The 23,001-nt window shown below is 52.7% G+C and overlaps 1 protein-coding gene across 3 annotated transcripts in view; it reads right to left on the bottom strand.

Annotated features, from left to right (window-relative positions):
• The window catches only part of ARHGEF18 (Rho/Rac guanine nucleotide exchange factor 18), an 80,078-nt gene extending 73,931 nt beyond the window's left edge, over nucleotides 1–6,147 (bottom strand). For 2 of the 3 annotated variants that reach the window (XM_072947826.1, XM_072947824.1), the window contains exon 1: nucleotides 5,764–6,147. The gene's annotated coding sequence lies outside the window, so the exon portion shown is untranslated. Of the gene's footprint in view, nucleotides 1–5,211; nucleotides 5,401–5,763 lie in introns of all 3 variants that reach the window. The other variant, XM_072947825.1, reaches the window with a different exon arrangement.
• Between the last annotated feature and the right edge of the window lie 16,854 nt (nucleotides 6,148–23,001).

The following is a 23,001-nucleotide window of genomic DNA, read 5'->3' on the forward strand; positions in this document are numbered from 1 at the left end:
GCACACAATAGGTTCTCAGCCAGAGTGTGTGTAATGAACAAGCAAATGAATCTTCTCATCGGCTCCCCTCCTGCATGGAAACTCACTCATGGACACATACTCAGCTTCTGCAGGGAGTACTGGGGGCTCTTATCACACTATCCCTCACGCCCTGTAGCCTTGGGCACCATCTTGTTGTCTTCAAAGACTCCTGCTGAGATTTAAGAAGTATCTTTTTCTGAAAGCAATTCACCCAGGCCTTGGGGGATATAATAAAAGGGCCTCTCCAGCCCCCACAGAGGTAAACTGAGGCCCCGGCACGCAGGAGGGCTACTAGCCAATGTGTGTGTGTTCAAGAGAGTTGTCTGCTAGAACCCCTTCCTCTTGCTGCCTCCCTGTGCCTCTGTCCGGCAGCCATCCGGGAGCGAACAGCAGCGGGAGCCCCGCAGGAGGCCACCAGGCTGCCCCAGGGCGGCAAATTTACCTCCTGAGACCAGTTCCTGGCTGAGCCTGGAGATATGTCTCCTTGCGATAAGAGGAACCCCACAAGTCCGTGATGTTCTGTGGGGGCCCTGAGGAGCCAGAGATCATGGGATTTGGGGCTGGCCCAGGCAGAGTCTGTGCCCGGGGTTTAGGGAAGGCGCGAGATGGGACAGTGGGCAGGCTGTCCAGGGAGCCCTGCCCGGGTGGCTGGTGCCTGCGGCTCACTGCCTGCCCCCTTACCTCTCTTGAAGGCCCATCGCTTCAGCCAGAGCTTGGAGAGGGCTGGCCAGGAGTGGTTGAGTGCCGAGCTAGCCATGGGGGCCGAGTGTGTGAGAGTGTGAGTGAGTGAACAGCAGGATGAAGAAGGCAATCGGCTGGGAATCCCTGCCAGGCCAGGCTGCCAGCAAGAGGGGCGGAGATTGCTGGCAGGGCCTGCCAGCTGCATCAGCTGACGGGAGCTTGGGGCCGGGGCAGAGGGGCCCCGGGGACTCCAGCTTTGGGGGAGGCCAAGCTCTTAGCACTACCCCCACCTCCCCGGCCCTCTGGGGCTCTCACCCTGGCTGGACGAGACATTCCCAGGAGGAGCCGAAGGGCACAGTGGTGGGGGGGGTCCTCAGAAAACAAGCACAGACTGAATCCTAGGTGGGCCCGGGTACACGCGAGTGTCTGAGTGCTTGTGTGTGTGTGTGAGTCATTGTCTCTGTGCTTGGGCGTGCATTTGTGTGCCAGCACAAGCGTGTGTTTTCAAGTCTTGAGTGCCAACTTGTCTATGGAGGGGGGCTATAAATAAGCATTTAAGTGTTTCTTCCCCAGTGTATTGAGCCATCACTGACATTCAGCCCTGTGTGCCCCATGATGACCTGACTGACAGGTACTGTGAAATGACCAGCCCGGCGAGTTTGGTTAGCACCCATCATCTCGTATAGATACGAAAAAAGAAAAAAAAAAAGGTTTTTTGTTGTTGTTCCTGTGGGAACTCTTAGGAATTACCCTCTTAGCAACTTTCAAACACACGGCACAGCAGGTGTTACCTCCAGGCACCGTGTTGCACTTTACACCCCCAGGACTTACTCATCTTATAAACCGGAGGTTTGCCCCTTCTGGCCACCTGCATCCAGTGCCCCCGGCCCCACCTTTCTGCCTCTGGTAACCGCAAATCTGGTCTCTTTTTCTATGAGTCTAGTTGTTGCTATTTTTTTAGATCCCACAGATAAATGAGCTCACATAGAATTTGACTTTCTCTGTCTGACTTATTTCACTTAGCATAATGCCTTCTAAGTCCATCCATGTTGTGGCAAATGGCAAGCTTTCCTTTTCTAAATGGCTGAATGATATGATTTCAGGGGTTTTAAAAATCTCTGTGATCCTCGTGTGTGTGTGTGTGTGTTTGTGTGTGTGTGCGCACGCGCGCGCGCAGTCTCTGGGGGGCTGGATCTACACACCCATCTGGGGCTTGGGGAGATCTGCTTCTGGCATCTGTGAGGAGGTTTTGGCGTCTGCCTGGGTTTCTTTGTGTCTGCGTGTTTCTGTCTTTACGTCTGTGTCTCTGTGTGCCTGCCGACCAGCGCCTGTCCATACACGTGCTGCCCCCTGGTGGTGGAAGCCTCCTTTCGTGCATTTCCATTAGTGTCTGAAAGATTCCTGACTGTCCCTTCTCTCCTCAGGGAATTCTCAGCCTCCACCCTCCCTTCTCAAAGAGTTACCCACACTTCTGTCTTCACCTGCACACACCTACTCGACTCCACCAGTCTCTGAAGTCTTATTTCCATCTCCTCAAGTCTTCTAGCTCTTGCCGGGGCTAAATCTAACGGGCACTTTTCAGTCTCACCTTTACTGGACACTCTCTTCTTGAAATCTATTTCTCCCACACTGCTTCTTCCTCTGTCCGCTCCTTCTCAGTCTCCTTTCCTGACTTGGCTCCTCTTCCTTTCTCTGCGTGACCTGTAAACTCTGTGTCCCCAGGGCTCTGTCCTTGGCCGCTTCATGCTCTCTCCAGTAGCCCTAGGGATCCCGTCTGCTCCCCCTTCACCACCTCCGCTATCTTATTATGAGTAGGTGGCCCCAAATCTTTCACTCACAGAAAGACACACACTCAATTCAACCAACACCCACCAAACACACTCTCCAGTGCGTGGAGACAATGGCAGACACAAACACGCAAACAGCTGGACATGCGTTCACACGCACACATGCAAAAACAGGCAGTTATATACAAACAGCCAGACGCATATGTAGAAATCCAGAGAACAGCTCAGGGAGGTTTAAAAAAATCACCTCCTCTGTTGTGCTCTAAGTTTGCATTCCTCACCTTACTCTTGTTAAAAGAGTAAATTCTAAGAGTTCTCACCACGCACAAAATTTTTTTCTATTCCTTTAACTTTGTATCTGTTATGAAATGATGAATGTTCACGAAACAGTGTGAGAATCATTTCGTGCTGTATGCAGGACGGATCGTTACGCTGCACACCTTAAACTTATGCGGTGCTGCAGGTTAGTTGTATCTCAATAAACCTGGAAGGAGAAAAACCATGAGCTAAATGTGTGGCTGTGGCTTTAAGGGACTACGTTTTGGGGTGCAGGGCAGGGTGTTTTGGTTGTCTACTGCTGTATCTCAAATCACCCCAATACCTAGTGGATTAAAACAGCAGCCATCTTTCATTACTTCTCAAGGTTTCCATGGGACAGGAATTTGCAAATGGCCTGACTGGGTGGTTCTGGCATAGGACTGCTCATGAGATCCTAGCCAGGCATGCGTGGGGTCTGGGCCATCTACAAGGCATCTTTGCTCACATGGTTGGGAAGTCTCCAACAGCTGGGGTGCCTCAGTTTTCTCTTTATAGGTGTCTATGTGGTCTTTTGTTATTGTCTCCCCTGTGTGTCATCCTCAAGGAATCCTCTCCTAGAGGCTCAGGGCTCCCAAGGTGCATGTCAAGAGAGAGGGAGAAAGAGAGAGAGAAAGAGAGAAGGAGAGAGAGAGATCCAGGTGGAAGCAGCCCAGGTCCAGGCAGAAGGGGCTCCACCCTGACCCGCCTCTTGGTGGGGAGAGGCAGGATTCTGGAAGACTGTGTGAGCCTGGAGTCCAGGTGGGCAGGTGTGGGAACAGGTAAGAAGATAGGCATTGGGAGGGATGCCAACTAGGGGACCAGGGGTGGGGTCATGCCAGCCTGAAGCCCAGGGATGAAGTAATAGCAACGCAAGCTCACATTTGACCAGAGCCTCTGAGTGCGCCAGGCACCGGTCCAAAGGTTTTACAGCAGTAGCTCATTCAGCCTTCACAGCCGTGGCAGGATGACGGTAGTGGCGCTTCCCTCACCCCCATGGTCCAGATGAGGAAACTGAGATGAAAGGCAGTTAAGTAACCAGCATCTCAAACACAGCCTCTTCTGAAATCAACCAATCAGCCCCCATCCCTAGCCCATCATTCAAGTAGGAATCAGCACCTTGTCCTGGACTCCCTAACGACACAGACCCTCTCTAGAGCCACCAAAGAGTCCCCAGGTCCTGTCCCCTGTCCTCCCCTCAGTCTGTGCCCTCCTTGCCCTGACCTGGTCGCCACCACCCCCTCCTGAGACAGTTTCCCAGTCCCCAGTCTCTCCCCTTCAATTCAGCTGCTTCTCCATGGGGGGGTCCCAAGGGATCTTCCAAAGTGAACCCCATTGCTGTGTTCCCACCCTCCTGCGGATGCTGAAACCCCACCCCTCTTGAGGAAGGGCCAACCTCAAGCAGAGTCCAAGGAGGTGGTGGCCATCTCTGTTTGGCACTCTTCCAAAGCCCCACCCCACATGCTGGATAGAGGCTGAGACCCACCATTCACCCCTCTTCCTTGGGGTGCCACAGAAAGTCTCCAAGGATGCACGCATGTGGCCTGGAGGGGGGCTCCTCAGGGAAGCCAGCCTTCGGGACAGGGACAGAATACGAGAGAATGAGCACGGCTGACAATGTTTCCGAAGCGCCCACTGCACGCTGGGCACCGGGTCATGATTTCACATGCAAGGTCTCCGACAACCCTTTTACGCAGGAGCAGGCAAAAAGCCAGAGTGGTGAGGTCACTTGCCTACAGCCACACAGAGGCTAGGGAGCTGGGGTGTGAGCCCATGACTGGCTGACACAGACATCCTGTCATCGCAGTAACAGCACGGAGCGCTGGCAGGTGTTTAGCCCTGGGCAGGGGTGAGGGGCCCGGGGGGCATGTGGGAAATGGCCCAGACCAGACACTCTGATGGGTCTGCAGTTGACATTCCACCGGCGCTTCGAGGTCCAGCAAAAAGCCTGCCTCTGCCAGGAAGCCCCCCCAGAGGGACTCACGCACGGTGGGGCTGAGCTAGCTCAGGGGTGGCCGAGAGCAGGGGCAGCGCTTCCTCGGCCGCCACTGGTTGTCAGGCCCTTCCCCCAAACCGCAGGTGGCCGGGCCAGCGGAGCTCTCCGTGGAGAGTCAGGTCTCTGAGGGCAGCATTCAAGGCCTCCCCCGACGTACCCCCAGCCTAACTCGCCAGCTCCGTCCTCTCTGGCCCCAGCTGTCCACTCCAAATCCACCCCCTCCTGGCTGCTCCGGACCCCTTTCCCAGGCCCCAGGATGCCTGAAACCCACCTGGTGGCTGCGCTGGCACCAGGGGCTGGGCAGAAGCAGCAGGCCTGGGTGTGCCCTGTAGAAACCACAGCCTTCCTCCCCGCCCTCGCCCCACCGCAGCAGCCGGCTGTGTGAGGCCATGGCAGCCCCCGGGGGCACCTCCCCTCGGGGAAGGCTCCCACCTGGAGGGCTGCCTGGGTGGAGGGTCCTCCTCCTCAGATGACCTCGGAAGACCCTGGTGGAGCCCTGCTCGGGACTGGCTCTCAGACATCAGCCTGGAGGGGAGTTTGCTTTGAAGGTCAGACTCCCTGGCCCCACTTTTCGGATTCGGCTTCAGGGAGGGCCGTGCCCTTTCTCTTCACCCCAAATCTCTGGTTTAAGAAGCAAAGCATTCCTGGTGACTCAGCCACAGGGAGCCTCATCCCCTCGCCCTCCGCATTCATCCCCTGGCCCTTGTCCCCCACGCAAACGCTGGCTACAAGGGACTCCATCCTCCTGTCTTGCTTTGTCGTCCGTCATGGACCCCACCCCCCTGGGAGGACCTCTTACAACCACAGACCTTTGCAGGACAAACACGCTGGTCAAAGAGCCTCCCCCCTCACTTGGGAAGCAGGCCGACCAGAAGAAGGTGGAGAAGAACCTTCTGGATGGCCTGTCTGCTGTCCCCCAGGCCCCACTGCCGCCCTGTCTCTGTTGGTGCACCTGTCCCCCACTCCCCGGTGATGGTCACTCACCAGACGGAGCCTTGTCCTCGCTGCTGTGGGTTCCCAGCCCGGCTGCGGGCTCCTGCAGCCCCCACGACCCAGGGTCAGGGCTTTGACCCGCCCAGGGCTGGGGAGCTTCTGCGGGCCAGGGCCCGGGGTAACCGCAGGGTGACCCAACTCTGCCCCGGCTTCCTCTTCCTCAGCTGCGTGCCCGCCTGGCTGGCGCCTGCACCCCCAGGCTGCGGCGGAGGCAGGGGGTCTGCGCCCCGCGCAGGACCGGCTTTAGAGGGGGGAGCCCGCCCCCTCGGCCCGGCGCCGGGCCGTGTGGGTGTCTTGAGGAGGCGGGGCAGGGAACCGGGCGCAGGGGTGGGGGAGCCTCAGCACCCACCGCCCAGCCCGGCAGCTTCCTGTGGCACCAACTGCCGAGGCGAACGGGGCGCTGGGGCCTCACCCGAGCACACGGCGCGCACACAGCTGCGCGAGACGCTCGCACGCCGGGGCCGCGTGCTGCGCTGCTAAAGGTGTAACAGGCACCTTTTTTTTTTCCCTCTCTCTCTTTTTTTTTTTAATTATGTTTAAATTTTTTTTGCGGGGGAGGTAGTTTTACTTAACTTTTTGAAAACAGTGGCCGTCCTGGGGATGGAACGCAGGACCTCGTGCCTGCTGAGCACACGCCCACCCCTGAGCTCCACCCTCCCCCCAACAACCACCTCTCGTGACCGAAAAAACCCCAGAAACCCCAGATGTGGAGTATTTGCTGGTTGCTGTGATGGAAACACTCCCATCACGGCTGATTGCAACTGCTGACCTGAAGTCGGTCAGGGTGGGGTCAGGAAGAAGTGCTCAGGCTTGGCTCCAGCAGGCCGCTGCAGCGGGGACTCGGGCACGCGGGTCCCTGCAGGGAGACACGGGCTCCCTGGCCTGCGGGTGCCGAGACGCCTGTGGGTCCAGAAGACACGGGGGTGTCAGGACAGGGCGGTCTGCCCCGCGGACACGTCTGCGTGCGTGCAAGGCACACCTAAGCTCCTTTACGCTCGGAGACAGGTCAGCGCACAGGCACACACAGCATTATGCAAGCAAACTCATGGAGCCACACGCACGGGACACACACCTGGACGCTGAGGCCAGCGGGAGCCCGTGAGGAGACACGGAGACAGGCAGAGCCAGCCCTCTAGGCTCCTGAGAGCCGGTTGTTAAATGTGTAGGAATTTTGTGAGCCGGTGGTTATAAGCCGCCATCGTAAAAAAGTGTAGCCATATGAATTTGTGGTTAAATTACATTAAGAACCAAAGTAATGATCCCTTAAATCCATCACCGTGTCGCTAGTGCCACTGAACTGCCCGCTTCAGTGTGGTTCAAGTGGTAAGTTCTGTGTCTTGTGTGTTTTACCACAATAAAATTAAAAAGAAGCGATTCCTCCCTTCCTAGTTGTTTGGGTACCTTTTTTGCTTAGTCGTGCTCCTGAAGCTATTTATAGGTGCTGAAACTGTTTGATGGACACAGCACATACAGGCATTCCATACTGCTTTATACCTACGTATCTATGTACATCTGTCCATCAAGATATATGCTGTGCCACGCCTTTGCAATTTCGCCTTCAGTGACATCACGCTGGTCCTTTGAAATCGACCCCGGGGAGGGTATTGACAGCATGCAAATGGGCAGATGTTACAAATCAGTGGCCCCCACCTGAGAGCTGGCTGTTAGCCATTTACCAGCACACCGCCACCCACAGGGCACGCACACGTGCACTCGTGACACCACAGACAGTCACACACGTGAATGCAGGAGCCCACGGAGAAACATGCAGGACACCAGAGAGGTTCACAGGCACATCGTGAATCTGCAGAGATGCACCCAGAGGGGGCGGGCAAGGAGGCACTAACACAGACGCGTGGTCACGCACGAGCCCGCGCCGCCATGCGGACACACAGAACGGACGTGAAGGCGCGCCTGCACACACAGTGGACACCTCTGGACAGACAGGGCGTCACACAGTCACTCACACACACAGACACAGCCAAGAGCAGACGCTGGGCACCTGTGAGAACACACATGAAGACAGGGAAACACTGGTTGCCGTGTGACACTCCCTCAAAACCACAAACCCCCAGACCCAGAGACCCTTTAACACAAACCCACTGTGACCCAGAGCTCCGTGCTTGTCCTCAGGGACACACACAGGATTGTGCACAGAAATGTACCAATGCGGATACACCTGGGACACGAGGAGACATGAAAGCACACAGATTCGTGTGCATGACACATTCTGTAACCAGTTGATTATTTACTGCAATGCCCACTGAGTGCCCACTGTCTGCCAGGCCCTTTTGGAGGCGGGGATTACGGAGGAGCAAGGCAGACGCAGCCCCCTGCTCTGGGGCAGCTCACGGTTCAGTGGGGGAGGCAGACTGTGAACCAGGAAACAGACCCACGTGGTAGCTTCTGATGGTGTTTTTTGCTGGGACAGGAAGTAAACACCATGGTGTGACAGAGACTGGGTGGGGGTGGTGGCTGCTTTAGCGGGGGTGGGGGTGAGAGTGGGGGTGGGGGAGGCCAATGGAGCTGAGACCCAAGTGCCCGCCCAGAAGAAGCCAGGCGTGTAAATGAAAATCTGGGGAAAGGGCATTTCAGGTGGCAGGACCTGCAGGGGCAAAAGCCTGGAGGCAGGACTAAGTTTGATGCGTGTGAGGAATAAAGGGAGGCTGGTGGGGATGGTCAGAGGCAGTGAGGCTGGCAGGGCTCAGACCTGCAGGACCCTGGGGACCCAGACTGTAGGTGCGATGGATGGGCACCACGGGAGGGGCTCAAGCAGGGAATGAACGGGCAGAGCTGGCGACAAGGTGGCTCAGAGTGGGCAGGAGGCTCAGAGACCCACACAGATGCCATCACAAGGCAGTGATGGGGGGGAAGGCGGGTTCAGGATCCTGAACCCGGGACAGAAAGGGGCTGCTCTCTGACTCTCTGTCTTCCTGGCTCACTTCACCTTTCCTCCTCTTTCTCTCTCTCTCTCTCTCTCTCTCTCTCTCTCTCTCTGTCTCTCTCTCTCTGTCTCTCTCTCTCTCTCTCTGTCTCTCTCTCCTCTACCTTGCTCTTCTCTCCATCGCTCTTCTTCCTTTCCCCTTTCCAGGCTCTGCCTCCCCAGAACTTAAACTTTCTCAGGCTTCTCTCCTGACTCCATGGCCCCCTCCCTGCCCCCCTGTCCTGCTCCTCCCTCTTATGGTCCAAGTGCTTCAGTCTGGGCTTCCTCACCCCCTGCACCCTGGCCTCCATCCCCACTGCGCCGTCGGCTCCCTGCTGAGGCCCCCACTGGCCTCCTGGATGCAGACCCCCCAGCTGCGTGCACCTGGCTCCCCTGTCCCCACCCACTACCCTGTCTCACCTCCACAAGGGCACCCCTCTACCCGTGCCACCCTTTCCTGCTTCCCTTGATGGTGAAATATCCATAATGTAAAATGTGCCATTCTAACTATTTTTAAGTGTGCAGTTCAGTGGCATTAAGTGCATTTCACATGGTTGTGCAATCACACCACCCATCTCCAGGACTTTCTCATCTTCCCAAACTGAAACTCTGCCCCCATGAAACACTGACTCCCCACCCCCCTCCCCAGCCCCTAGTGACATCTGTTTAACTTTCCATCTCCGTGAATTTTTCTCCTCTAGGGAGCTCATATTAGTGGAATCAAACAATATTTGTCCTGGGGGTAGGGTGGGTGTAGCTCAGTGGCAGAGCACACTCTTAGCTTGCACGAGGTCCTGGGTTCAATCCCCACTTCCTTCCACTAAGAAAAACAAAACAAAACAAAACACTTAAAAATAAAAAAGTAAATAAAAAGAAAACGGCTAAGAAAAGAAAAAGCAGTATATGTCCCTTTGTGTCTGGTTTATTTCACTGAGCGTAATGCCCTCACGTTTCATCCATGGTGGAGCAGGTGTCAGGGTGCCCTTCCTTTTTAAGGCTGAATAATGTGAATAATATTCCACTGCGTGTGGATGGACCACGTTTGTTCATCCATTTATCTGTCGACGGACACTTGGGTTGTGTCCATCTTTTGGCTATTGTGATAATGCTGATATGAACACGGGTGTGCAAATATCTGTTTGAGTCCTTGATTTCAATCCCTTTGGGTATCTGCTGCTGGAGAGTTTAAGCCTAAACCTGAGAATGGATCTTGTTTTTAGCTTCAAGAGATGGTTTTTATTTCGGATTGTAGCTGCTATCACTTTCATAGCCACTAGAGGGCAGTGCTTTCCCAGGGCGTCTCCAGCAAAGACTACAAGGAAACCGACCCCCCCCCCCCCCATATACATTGTGGAAGGAATTTCAAGGCTACTTTTACAACTTAGGGTTAAAAATTTGCTTTTTAAAAAATTCTAAGGCAGGAAATTTGGAAGACATGTGTGAAAAGACAGAAATATATGATTATATACAAATCTACAAAATTTTAGGGAAATAGTATTATAAACCAAAGAGTCAGTAAAGATCAATTAGCTGTTTGAGAATGGTGCGTACCTTTATATACAAATGTAAAGAGTTTCTACACATTGGTGAGAAAAAGACAAAGAAGATAAACATAAAATTTAGAAAAGTTGTGAAGAGGCCCTTCCCTGAACCAAGTGCCAAAGAACACGTGAAAGTGTAGTCACAGGAGCCCAGAGAGCGTGCACTTTAGTAACAGCGAGGGATCACTTCACACCCAAGCGAGTGGCAAAAACGACAACAAAAGAGTGGAAACACGTATTTAATTATCATCTTATTGTAGTTGAAATTGTAGTGGAAATCAGGAAATTGGTGAAGTCCTACAGGTTTAATTTGTCCCTGATATTGGAAACCCAATATTTTCTAAAATTGAACAAAGGTTTTTTGAAGCAATTGTCATAAAATATGTTTTAGAAAGTGATAAAAATGTTAAAAAGTGGTAACACCTACTGCGGACAGAGATGCAGAGAAAAGGGTACTGGCGCATATTATCACATACTTAGAAACTCTTCCCCTATCATGGCTAGATGGTAAACAGCTGAGGCTGCCTGGGTGAAAATTAATAAACAGAAAACCTCATTAAAAATGGAGTCAGGAGGCCAGAAGGAAGAGCTCTCATGCCCTATCACTCTGTCAATCGCATCACCAACAGGAAAAGGTATTCCTTTGCATCCCCAGCAGAAAGGTTACTGCTTTGCTAGCCAGCAGGGCGAAGGAGGGATTTCTTCTTGCCCAGCAACAGCTCAGCCAGTGAGAGTCTGTCACAACTCAGCCAATAAAAAGTCATGATACTTCGAGCTCCCCAGTTTCGTCCAATGGACTTTTGGTTCATAACAGCCCCGCCCAACTTCCCCTTCTCTATAAAAGAAGGTTCCTCTCCTTCGTTCTCTGGATTTGCCTGTGACTTGACATAGGTTGTGTGTTCCAAATTTCTTTGCTGTACCTGAATAAACCCATTTTGCTGATAAAGTAACTGATTGTTTGATTGTTTTAGGTCAACAGCCCTTAGCATCTCTGTCATGCTCCCTGGCATCCTGTTTCAGAAGTAGAGCTTATGTTCTAGGATTTCCCATCCCGTTCATACAAGACCCGAGGAGGAAGATACCCAATAGGGTCCCATTTTCTGAGTATAGGCTCCCCACTTTTTCAGTGTTTAAAAACTGAGACATGATTTACATATAGTAAAATTCAATCCTTTTAGCTTACAGTTCTGAGTTTAAAAAATTTTTTTAGTTGAGTATAGTCAATTACAATGTGTCAATCTCATGTCCAGCATAATGTCCCAGTCATGCATGTATATATACATATATTCATTTTCACATTCTTTTTCATTAAAGGTTATTACAAGATTTTGAATATAGTTCCTTGTGCTATACAGAAGAAATTTGTTTTTTTACCTATTTTTATGTATAGTGGTTAACATTTGCAAATGTCAAACTCCCAAATTTAACTCTTCCATGAGTTTTGGCTAATCCAGACAGTCGTATATCCACTATCATAATCAGGACATAGAACAATTCAGTTGCCCCCAACAAAGTCCCTCGTGCCTTTTGCAGACATCCTCTTTCCTTAGCCCTGGAAATTACTGATTTCTTCTCTGTCCCTATAGTTTTGTCTTTTCCAGGATATTATATAAACGGAATCATTCAGCTTTTTAGCTTTGTCTGACTACTTCCACTCAGTGTAATGAGTTTGAGATTTGCCCATGTTGCTGTGTGTGTCAGTGATCCCCTTTATCCCTGCGTGGTATTCCATTGTATGCCGTACCACTGTTTTGTTTATTCATTCACCCATTGAAGGGCATTTAGATTGTATCCAGTTGTTGGCGATTTTGAATAGACATTTGTGTCAAAGTTTCTGTGTGAACACAAGTTTTCATTTCTCTTGGGACAATATCTAGAAGTGGCATTGCTGAGTCATATGCTAAATACATATTCACCTTGATAAGAAAGGTTTAAACTGTTTAACAAAATGTGATTAATAATGCACCCTTCTGGATTTCCGTCAGCAATGTTTGAGGGTTCTGGTTGCCCCACAGCCTTGTCAGCACTTGGTTTTGTCATTTACTAATTTTAGCCATTCCAGTTGCTCTGTAAGTGGTTTTTCATTGTTGTAGCATCCGAAAAAAACTTTAATGGTTACTTTTATCGATGTTGATTTCTTTCTTTTTTAATTGAAGTATAGTTGATTGATAACATTACTGACGTGTACAACATCGTGATTCAATATTTTTATAGATCATACTCCATTTAAAATTGTTATAAAATATTGGCTATATTCCCTGCAGTGTATAATATATCCTTATAGCTTAATTATTTTATACGTGGTTTGTGTCTCTTAATCACCTACCCCTGTCTTGCCCCTCACCCCTTCCCTCTCCTCACTGGTAGCTACTAGTTTGTTGTCTATACCTGTAACATCAGAAAATGTGGATGATTTCTACTGGGGCTTTTAATATCCACAGATGGAGAGTGAAGGTGATAGAGTCTGCGGGGGTTAAGAGTGTGGGGGTCTGGGTTCAACTCCTGATTCTGCCAATTCCTTGTTGTGCACCTGTGTGGACAAGCACCTACCTCCGTGCTGCAGTTGCCCCTCTGTAACAGTCCCGTGTCGTAGGTTTAGATGAAATGATGCAGATAAAGGGCTCGGAACAGGATATGGCAGCAGTGTAGACAGCAGGCAGGCCGTCTCACAGCTTCCTCTACCAACAGCTTTCCAGCCTCAGGGCCTTTGCACTTGCAAGTCCCTGTGTTGGAATATTTTTCTTCTGGTCCCCTTTCAACTGCATAACTCTGTGTGTGTGTGCTTGCAAAAAGCTAAAATTACTCTATGGCGATACCACTCTGAATGTGTCTAATCTCCTTTGGTCTCGGAAGCTAAGCAGGATGGGGCTTGGTAAGTACTTGGATGGGAGACCACATGCTAATACGGAGAGCTGCAGGCTAAGTTTTGGAATATAAATACAACTATTTTTTTGTTTGTTAAATACAACTATTTTTAAGTGAAAAACCAAAGCTAAGATTAGTTCATTAATGCCTTTCATCAATTTGTATTTTTGCAAAACAGCGCCCACCCCCGCCCTTACAAAAATAGACCAGCTTATACCCAGGACACATTATTTATTCAGACAGGAGAGGGTCCCTAGCACACCTGTAGACTCAGCGTTGCTGGATAAAATACAGGCAACTGGACAGCTTATATTTTTATTTGCCAATTGTGGCAGCCCTTCTGGGGGACACTTTGGGGTGACCCCTGACCTCCCCGGGGCTGGTTTCCAAGTTGAGACGACACCGTGAGGTGGGGGAGGCTGGGCTCCTTCTCCTGCCGCCTCCTCACCGAGGACCCGCTCCTTCCTCTGCTGCTGAAACCCCAGAGAAACCACAGAGGACTTGAGAGTCTTCAACAGGAAAACCGCATCTTAATATAACCCAAGAAACCAACGTTCTCATAACGAGATGCCCACAGAAGCGTGGTATCGTATCCTTACATACTTCCAATTGGAAGATGCGTCCTGCAGCGGCTTCCAGGGCTGGTTACGCATCGTACAAGACGGGTCATCACTCTGTGAGCACCTTCTCTGTGACTTACTGAATCTCCACAGCTACCCTGGGAGGTGGGTCCCAGGGGCCCCATTTTGCAGATGAGGAAACTGAGGGTCAGTGAGGTGAGGCCTTGTGACACCCTGCCCACCAGGGGCTGTGATGGGCAGAACGTTTAGCGCATCTGCCTGACTAAGGGCACATTAAGAGAGACAGCCTCAGGGGAGCTGCGTCAGCCGCCAGGTTGGGGGCGCCGCCCATGCGCTTGTACTGCTGGCCCTGCCTGGCTCTGGACTCATGTGGCTGGTGGCGTGGATGGCCTCTGCCCACCCCGCACCCACGGGAGACACGCCAGGGGACGCAGAGCCATGCCCCAGCTGCTCCTTTCCCACCACTGCGTTCTCCACAAGGGTCCCCCAGCTCGGGTCTTCAGCCTTCCTGGACATCACTGGGGCACTGCTGTCCTCGCCAGCATCTCACCACGTGACTTCGAGTTCCGTGACTTCTTCCAGCCAAAGCTCCCTCTTGAGGTTTGTCTGCGGCAGGGCAAGGGTTGACCTCGGCTGCTGGGAGGGGTACACAGAGGCTGGAGAGAGATGGGGCCAAAACCTACCTTCCAACGATCAGAGTCATCAACGGTGAGAGGTAGTGAGCATTCTGGCACCGGGATCATCCAAGCCCCACACCCCTGCTAGGGGGAGATCGGCTTTTCATGTTTAGACTCTAATTCTGCATTTTGCACCGCTGGGAAAGTTGCTTTTTTGGCCCATGAAGATCGTTTTGGCTAAGGAAACAGAAGACGTCTATGTCCACCCTCAGTGTGGACAGTGAAGAGCTACCAGGAAGTGGCTAGTAGCCGCCCACCCCCCTCAACCAGGGGACAGGGGTTAGGCCAGCAGCAGGCTGGCCCCTGCCTGGCACAGTCGGCCTGAAACCCACCTCCCTGTACAGGACACCGAGTGTTATCTAGCAGGCATCTCTTCTGGACCAGACGCTGTGCCACGTGCGGGAGGCCCCTGCAGAGCTCAAGTCTGCTGGGGAGACAGAGATCCGGGTGAGAACAAAGCAGCATGGCATGTGCTCCCATGGGAACCTGGGTGAACTCGGACTTGGGAGTTCAGGAAGGCCTCTTCTGGGAGCGATGCTCAGCAGACACTTGAAGGATGCCTGAGGCTGGGGGACCCTGGGACAAGCTGCAGGGGAACACAGAGTGATTCGTCCTGCCTGCAGCAATGAGAACCACAGAGGCAGAAGCCATAACGAAGGAAGCTGGAGGCAGAGGCCATGCTGTGCTGGGTCGGAGGACGTGGGTTTGGAAAGAATTTAGATTTTGCTGCCAGGGCAATGGGGGAGCCATGGGAGGCTTTATGCAGGGGGTGGCCGGCAGAGTCTAGGCTTTGTTTTAGAAAGATGCCCCTGGCTGGGTGGGGGGAGACTGGAGAGGGGGTGCCGCCAGGAAGGCGGAAGGCAGGTTAGCGGGGAGTGCTGTTACCCATGAGGAGAGAGCAGCCGCTTAGCACCAGCACAGGGAGGACAGACGGGGGTGGCTTTGTGGGGGATACAGGAGGCAGGACGAGCTGGATTTCGGGGCTGCCTCCTGGCTCGGAGCCTGGTTCCCCAGCAGGCAGGCCCTGGGGGAGGCTCCTGGGTCAGCGCTCTGGACGCATGGCCTCAGTTCCCGCTAGTCTGTGGGTGTAACATCCCAGTCTGATTCCCACCATTTCCCCCTTTGCATTTCTTGTGCCTGGAATTTTCCAGCAACTCCTCCGGTCACCCTGGAAGGGAGAGGGCCGGGAAGAAGGCCCCCCACCCCAGCAGCTGGCCCACCAGGCAGAGGCTGCCCCGGGCTGACGCTCTTCCTTTTCCTCCGGGGGAGCCCATGGCGGGGCGTCTGGGAACCCTGCAGGAAGGGCAGGGCGTCTCAGTCACAGGGACCTTTCTTCCCACGCCCTCCTGGACTCAGGGGTCAAGGAAGCCCAGGTCTGCGGGGGAGGGGGTGTGTGTGCACATGGCCCTGGGGTGTGCGTCTTGCCTGTTGGATGGAGCACATACTTCTGCTTCTGTGTGTGTTTCTTCATTCATTCATTTGCCCATGACAGCTGGAACTGCAGTGACAGCGCCAGCCTGATTTAACGTTGTCCCCCTCCCTCACCCCATCTTCCAGCTTCTCTGCCTCTCCTCCAGCCACTCTGCAAACCTCCTCCCTGTTTCATTTTCTCCTGTCTATATTTTCCTGCCAGTGTCTGAAATCATTTCTTGTTTTGTATACATCGATCTGCCTTCTGCATTTGAAAGCAGGTTTTCTGGTTTTTTTGCCTTTTTCCTTTGTATTGAGCACACAGCAGGTGCTCAATAAATATTTGTTAAAAGGAGGAGCAAGCCCCTGTCCCGGGGGAAGTGACAGACAAAAAATAGATTAAGAATAGCAACAAGAATGTCTAACCTTTACTCACCATTTAACGGATATTTATGGAATATATACCTGGCACTGGCACCATTTGGAACTGGTACAGCAGCAGAGAATGAAGCCCACAGACATCCCTGTCTGGAGTGACCTTTCGAGTGGCAAGGGACAGAGAATAAAGATGAAGACCAAAGGAAGTTAAAGGAGTGAGACATTGGAATATCAGGGAGAAGGATGACCTGGACAGAGGGAACAGCTTGTGCAAAGGTCCTGGGGCAGTGCTGTGCCTGTCTTGTTGGAGGACAAGCAAGGAGGCCTGTGTAGCGGGAGCAGGGTGAGCCGAGGGAGAGAGGAAGGAGGTGAGGCAGGGGGAGGACAAGGGCGTATGCAGGGCCTTGTAGACCGAGATGAGGACTCAGGCTTCTACCCCCAGGGAGGTAAGAGCCCTGGAGAGCTGTGGGCAGAGGAGAGACAGGACCTGATTCGAGTGCTCACACGCGCCCTCTGGTGGCTGCTTCGGGGAGGACAGCTAGTGGGGGGGAGAGCCGGAGCCTGGATGAGAGCGCGGGACCGCTCTGGTCCGGGGGACTGAGACGCAGAAGACGGAGGAGCAGCCGGCTGCGGGGAAGGCCAGACGCTGGGTGTGAGCGTGCGGGGTGCGAGATACTCGAGGGACCCCCACGTAGGGGCGCCGAGGAGGCGGGAGAGCCCTCGGACTGCAGGCCGGAAGAGAGGCGTGGAGGCGCGGCTCTGTGGCCCTTTGACTTCGTCCTCTCCCCTGGAGTCCTCCGGGGCTCTTCCCGCTACTTCGGGGATAAAAATCGTGCGGGGAAAGTGCGGGGGTTGGGGGGGCGAGGGAGGTGGGGGCGCAAACGCATGTGTGTGTCTCCCAGCGTGTGCGCGTGTCCCGGGCGCGGCATGTGTGCGTGTCTGCGAAACAGCCCACCCACCGTCGAAGCCTCACCTGGAAGTCGCCCCCCCTGGCTCCCCGCTCCCCCCGCCCCGGTGGACCCCTTCGGACACTGTGTCTCCCCGGCTCTTCTCAGCACCTGAGGTCTGTGTTGGCAGGAGGGCTGAGGGTCGCCGCTGCGCCCCCCGCTCTGTCTCCGCAGGCCCGCGGGGCAAGACCAGCTCGTTTTATTAACCCCCACGGACCCCAAGAGCCGCGCACGGAGGCCCTTACACAGAGCGCTCCGTAGACGTTTGTCCGTGTGAGCCTGACAGCTCATCTCTGCACGTGCCGTGCATGTGCCTGTGTGTGCTGAGCAGTCAGAACGTGTGTCCGAGGCCAAGGTGCCTGCCACACGTGTCCCCCCACACGGGGTACCTGCGTGCGGAGGAATCTATGCGCGTCGGCCCAACGGGCGCACGCACGCACCTGAGCCCGCCCGCGTGGCTGTGTTGGGGCATCTCCGTGAGCGCGTGATCGCACGGTGCCCCCGTGGGCCCAGGTATGTCGGTGTGTGTGTTTGCATGGGTGATCTGAGCGTAATCTTGTCTGCGTGCTTACTAATGTGCAGACGTGTGCGTGTGCCCACACCGACACGTGCGTGGCCCCAGCGTGCCTGTGTACCCACGTGAGAGTGAGAGCGAGTGCGGCCATGTGTGGCACCCATGTGCCTTCGGTGCTGTCCTGTCCTGATCCGAGGGATCTCCTGACCTTCATCACTGGCTCATGTCAGACCCCGCTAGGAGCTTGGCCCCACGTGACTTCCTCTCTCCCCCAACCTTGACCCCAGAGCCCCCCTGGCCACCACCCCAAGGCAAACTCTCCTTCAAAGAACCGGGATGCAGTGGAGGAAATTCCTTCTGGCAGCTTCCGGGCCTCCCGGTGGCTCCCACGGAGGGATCAAGAGCCATCTGGTGTGGGAACAATCTTCTTGGAAGGGGCTCCTGGCTCCCAGGGGGCAAGACCCGGACCCACAAATACCGAGATGTTCAGGAGCTGATTCCGCCGGTGTGATGCAGCTCCACCACCTAACTGCTGGGTTCCCACGGGGAACTGGCTGATAGGAACAAAATAGACACGTGCTTTCGGGCAGCTGGTGTGTACCCGGACGGCGCATCTGGGAGGCTATGGGACAAAACCCTCCGCACACCCTGAGAGGCATTGTCAACAGTGCCCCCATTTCAGAGCTAGGGAGACCCAAGTCAAACTTGGGTAACTCTGAGCCAGTGGCTCTTAACTGGGGGGTGATTTTGTCCCCCAGGGACATGACAGGAGATGGTTTTGAGAGTCACGTCTGCAGAGAGGGATGCTCCTGTCAGCTAGTGAGTAGAGGCCACGGGTGCCACTAAACATCTTACAAGGCAAGGACAGCACCCCCCCACACCTTCCCCAGCCACAGCAAAGAGTGAGCCAGCCTCAGATGTCAGAAGTGCTGAGGCTAAGAAACTCTCCAGTAAGGGTTTTGGGGAGCAGGCAGGATCCCAGAGCATGGGCTGAATTTGGAGACACAAAAGGTATCTCAGGTGCAGAAGCCTTGACGGATGCTTCAGCACAAAAGAATAGATGACGAGCCAGTGAGCCCCCGAAAGACGCCCAGCTTCCTTAGTCATTGGGAAAATGCAAATTAGAGCCACCACGAGACACCGCAACATACCCCCAGGATGGCCAAAGTGGACATTTCCAAAGATACCAACACATCAAGTCATATGTTCATACGGCTGGCCGAGATTCCCTGGCTAGGGAAGAGGATTCCACTTCCTGACAGACTGACGAGCAGAGAATTGCAGTCGTGTTTTCTGATCAAGCAGAGCAGAGCTGCTCAGCCTTATAACCCGGGGCTTAGGGCTCGTGGTGCCCCACCATTCAGTATCTTAAGTCTCCGGTTGGCACAGGCGTCCACTAAACTGTCAATGCTTTGGCTTCTTAAGAATCCTGTACTCTCGGCGGTCACTGCAGCGTGCTTAAATGCAGCGGTGCCTACAAGTATTTTGAATAAAGATTAAAAAAATTTTATGGAGGTGTAGTTGACCTACAGCGTTAGTTTCAGGTGTATGGCAAAGTGATTCTGTTACGCAGAATAAAGATGTTTTGGTGCAGGGAGGGTATAGCTCAAGTCGTAGAGTGTGTGCTTAGCACGCACGAGGTCCTGGATTCAATCCCCAGCATCTCCTCTGAAGGTAAAATAAATAAATAAAAACCTAATTACCACCCCCACCATGCACAAAAAATTAATAAAAGTTTAAAAAAATTCTTAAAAAAAGAATTCTTAAAAAAAAAAGATGTTTTGAACAGTTTCTTTTTTCCCTTTCTTTTCTTCTTCCCCTCCCCCTCCTCCCCTCCTCTTCCTCCTCCCCCTCTTCCTTCTTCTCCTTTGTTGTTCCTTTCCTGAGCTTGGCTATTGTGTGAAAAAAAGTCACAGACTTCTGACAGAGACTTCCTGGGGAACTGGGAAACTGGTGGTGACTCCAGCCCTGTTCCCGGCAGGTGGGTGTGGGTGAAGGCAGGGCCGTGTCTGAGGACCTGAGGAAAGAGGATGTATCCACTGGTCAGGGCCTTCCCAGCAGGGTCTTCCTGAGCCAGGCCCTGGAGAGGTTCCCACAGCCAACTGTTCCCTCAGCCACGCCTCGAGGCCAGGGAACTTCCCAAAATTCAGCCTCCAGCTCAGCAAAGGTGGCTCCCACCTCTCTGAATGCAGTCCGAACAATCTTTATATTTATGGAGTATGGGCTGGGGGCCAGGCCCAAGGCTGAGGTGCTATAAACCGCTGTTTTACATTTTCTTCCCAACAAACCGGACCCTTCTCCTCCTGCTTCTGGCCCTCCAGCCTCACCAGCTGCCTCTTTTGTCCTTCAGACAGACCTCTCTCCAGCCTCAGGGCCTTTGCATTTGCTATTAACGTCTCCCCAGGGCGCTCTTCCCTCCTAGATCTTCATGGCTGTCCCTTCTCACTCTCTGGGTCTTAGGTCAAGTGTTCCCCATTTTCCAAAGTGGAATCACCTGCCTCATCACTCACTGTCACATCACTTGACCCTATTTTCTTTATTACATTCATGACTCTGAATTTCTTCACAGTTACCGGGCTTGTTCTTTCTCTCTCTGCAGCTGGAATGGGAGCTTTGTGTGGTCAGGGTCTTGGCCAGTCTATTTCCAACTGAATCCCAAACTCCACTACTTACCATCCACGTGGGCAAGCAATTTAACATCTCCATCTCTCCTTTTTCTGGTCTATAAAATAGGTATGATCATGTTTCTTAATTCTGAGTAAACCCATGGGAAGTGCTTAGAAAACAGTGTCTGGCACACGTGGGCTCAAAAGTTGTTCATTATCTTGATCAAGCACTCAACGAAATCTCAGAAGGAAGGATGGAAGAGCCCGTGGGCATACAGCTCCATTAATGCAAGGATTCATTCGTTCAACAGAAATATGTTGAGAACTTGCCATGTATTAACTACAAAGGAGAGGCACAGACCAGGAAGTTCACACCAGAGAGGCTGAAGTTCAAAGGTGACAGTAATCACGATGCCACCGAGTCAATGCCGAGCACGTGCCACATGCCAGCCTCGCTGAATCTCCATTCCCTCCCCGGGAGGTGTTTTCATTTTCCAGGTGAGGTGGTCGAGGCTCAGAGAAGGTAGGTATCTTTCCCCCAACCATACAGTCTGTAGGTGGCTCGAACCCTCTCTACTTGGTTCCTTTCCAATGCACTGCTTTCCCTTGTCAACTGAGATTTGTTAAAAAAAAAAATCAAAACAATATGACAATCTAGTTTAAAAAATGTGTAGAGAAATTAAATAGACATTTCTCCAAAGAAATATCCAAATGGTCAACAAGTCCAGGAAAAGGTGCTGAACGTGGCTAGTCATCAGGAAATGCCAATCAAAACCACAATGAGATAGCACCTCACAGCTGTTAGAATGGCTGTTACCAAAAAAACAAGCGGTAACAAGTGTTGGCGAGGATGTGGGGAGAAGGGAGCCCCAGGCACTGCAGGCGGGAACGTCAACTGGTCCAGCCGCTGTGGAAAACAGTAGGGTGGCTCCCCTCAAAACTAAAAATAGAAATACCATATGGCCCAGTCATTCCACTTCTGAGTAACCACCCAAAGGAAATGAAGACAGAATATAAGAGAGATACCTACATGCCCATGTTGATTGCTGCGCTGCTCACAATGGCCGAGATACGGAAACAACCTGGGTGCCTGTCGATGGACGAATGGGTAAAAAAGATACGGCATAAAAGCATATTATTCACCCATGAGAAAGAAGGACACCTTGTCATTTACTGCGACATGGATGGACCTTGAGCATATTATACTAAGTGAGATAAATCAGAGAAAGGCAGGTACTGTATGATACCGCTTGTAAAAACAGAGTGCGAAACGCTGGTTTCCAGGGGATGGGGGATAGAGGGAGAGGGCAGATATTAAAGGGCACAGACTTGCAGCAGCAGTAAGGAAAACCCTAGGGAACTAAGGCACACTGCAGTGAGTCCGGACAGCAGTGCTGCGTTAGATGAAAGATGTACAGGTGCACACGGGCATCACAGCCCGAAGCGGGAGCGACCCAGATGCCCACTGAGGGCCGTCTGGGTAAACAAACGTGGCTTCTACATACCGTGGGGTGTTGTCCAGGCTTAAAAAGGAAGGAGATTCTGACATTGGCTGTAACGTGGATGGACCTTGAGGACACGATGGTCAGTGAAATAAGCCAGTCACAAAACCCCAAAATACTGTGTGATCTCACTTATACGAGGTCCCGAGAGGAGCCAAATTCATAGAGACAGAAAGTAGGGTGGTGGGGCCAGGGGCTGGGGAGGGAGAGGGGGAGCCAGTGTTTCATGGGGACAGAGGTTCAGTTTGGGAAGATGAAAAAGTTCTGGAGGCAGATGGTGGGGAAGGTTGCACGACATTGAAAGCGTTCTTAATACCATGGAACTGTACACTTAACAATGACTGAAATGGTGACTTGTGTGCTATGTGGATTTTACCAGAATTAAAAAACATGACAAAACAGAATGCAGAGGCCACCTACCCATATCTGTGAGGGTGACCGAATCAGTTGGGCCAGGGCTGGAGGCCAAATCAGAACCCCCAGGCCTGGGAGGTTGGGGTGAGTTTAGGAAGATGATTCTGACTGAGGGTCCCAACAGGGTCACTGTGTGGACAGAGTAGTGGCAGGGGAAATGGAGAGACGAAAGGGCTTTTAGCATCTCTGAAGAGGGTCTGAGCTCAGCTCAGAAAATGCCACTTGGCACTTCTTCCCATTACAGGTGGGAGAGATGCTGGGCATCAGGGGAGGCTTCCTGGAGGAGGAGGCCACAGCTTGGTGTAGCATATTACAATTTTGTGATTTGTAAGAAGAAATATATATTTGGTCTTTGTTCCATTTCTGGTGCAGAGCTCCTAAAATGCTTGGAATTTCCTGTGATGAGAGCATAAAGGTGTCTTTTGTTATGTTAATGAGGTGACCTTGGAAAGCCCCTAGGTCGACTAAGGATGGGGGCTGGTCCCCAGGGGAAACAACCGTGTGATTAGAAGGTTGGAACTCTCAGTCTCACCCCCTGACCTCGGGGGAGGAGACAGAGGCTGGAGGTTGAATCCATCACCGGACACCTTGGCGGGTGCATCTCTTCCATCTGGCTATTCCTGAGTTATTTCCTTTTATAATAAACCAGTAATCTGGTAAGTCAAATGTTTCTCTGAGCTCTGTGAGCAGCTCTAGCAAATTTATCAAACCCCAGGAGGGGTGCCTGGGAACTTCTGATCTATAAGCAGTTTGGCCAGAAGGACAGGTGACAACCTGGATTTACAATTGGCACCTGAAGTTGAGGGAGGGACAGTTTTGTGGGGCTGAGCTCTTAACCTGTGGGATCTGACTGCCATCTCCACAGACAGCG

This window comes from Vicugna pacos, chromosome 22, assembly GCF_048564905.1.
Source record: "Vicugna pacos chromosome 22, VicPac4, whole genome shotgun sequence".
NCBI lineage: Eukaryota > Metazoa > Chordata > Mammalia > Artiodactyla > Camelidae > Vicugna > Vicugna pacos.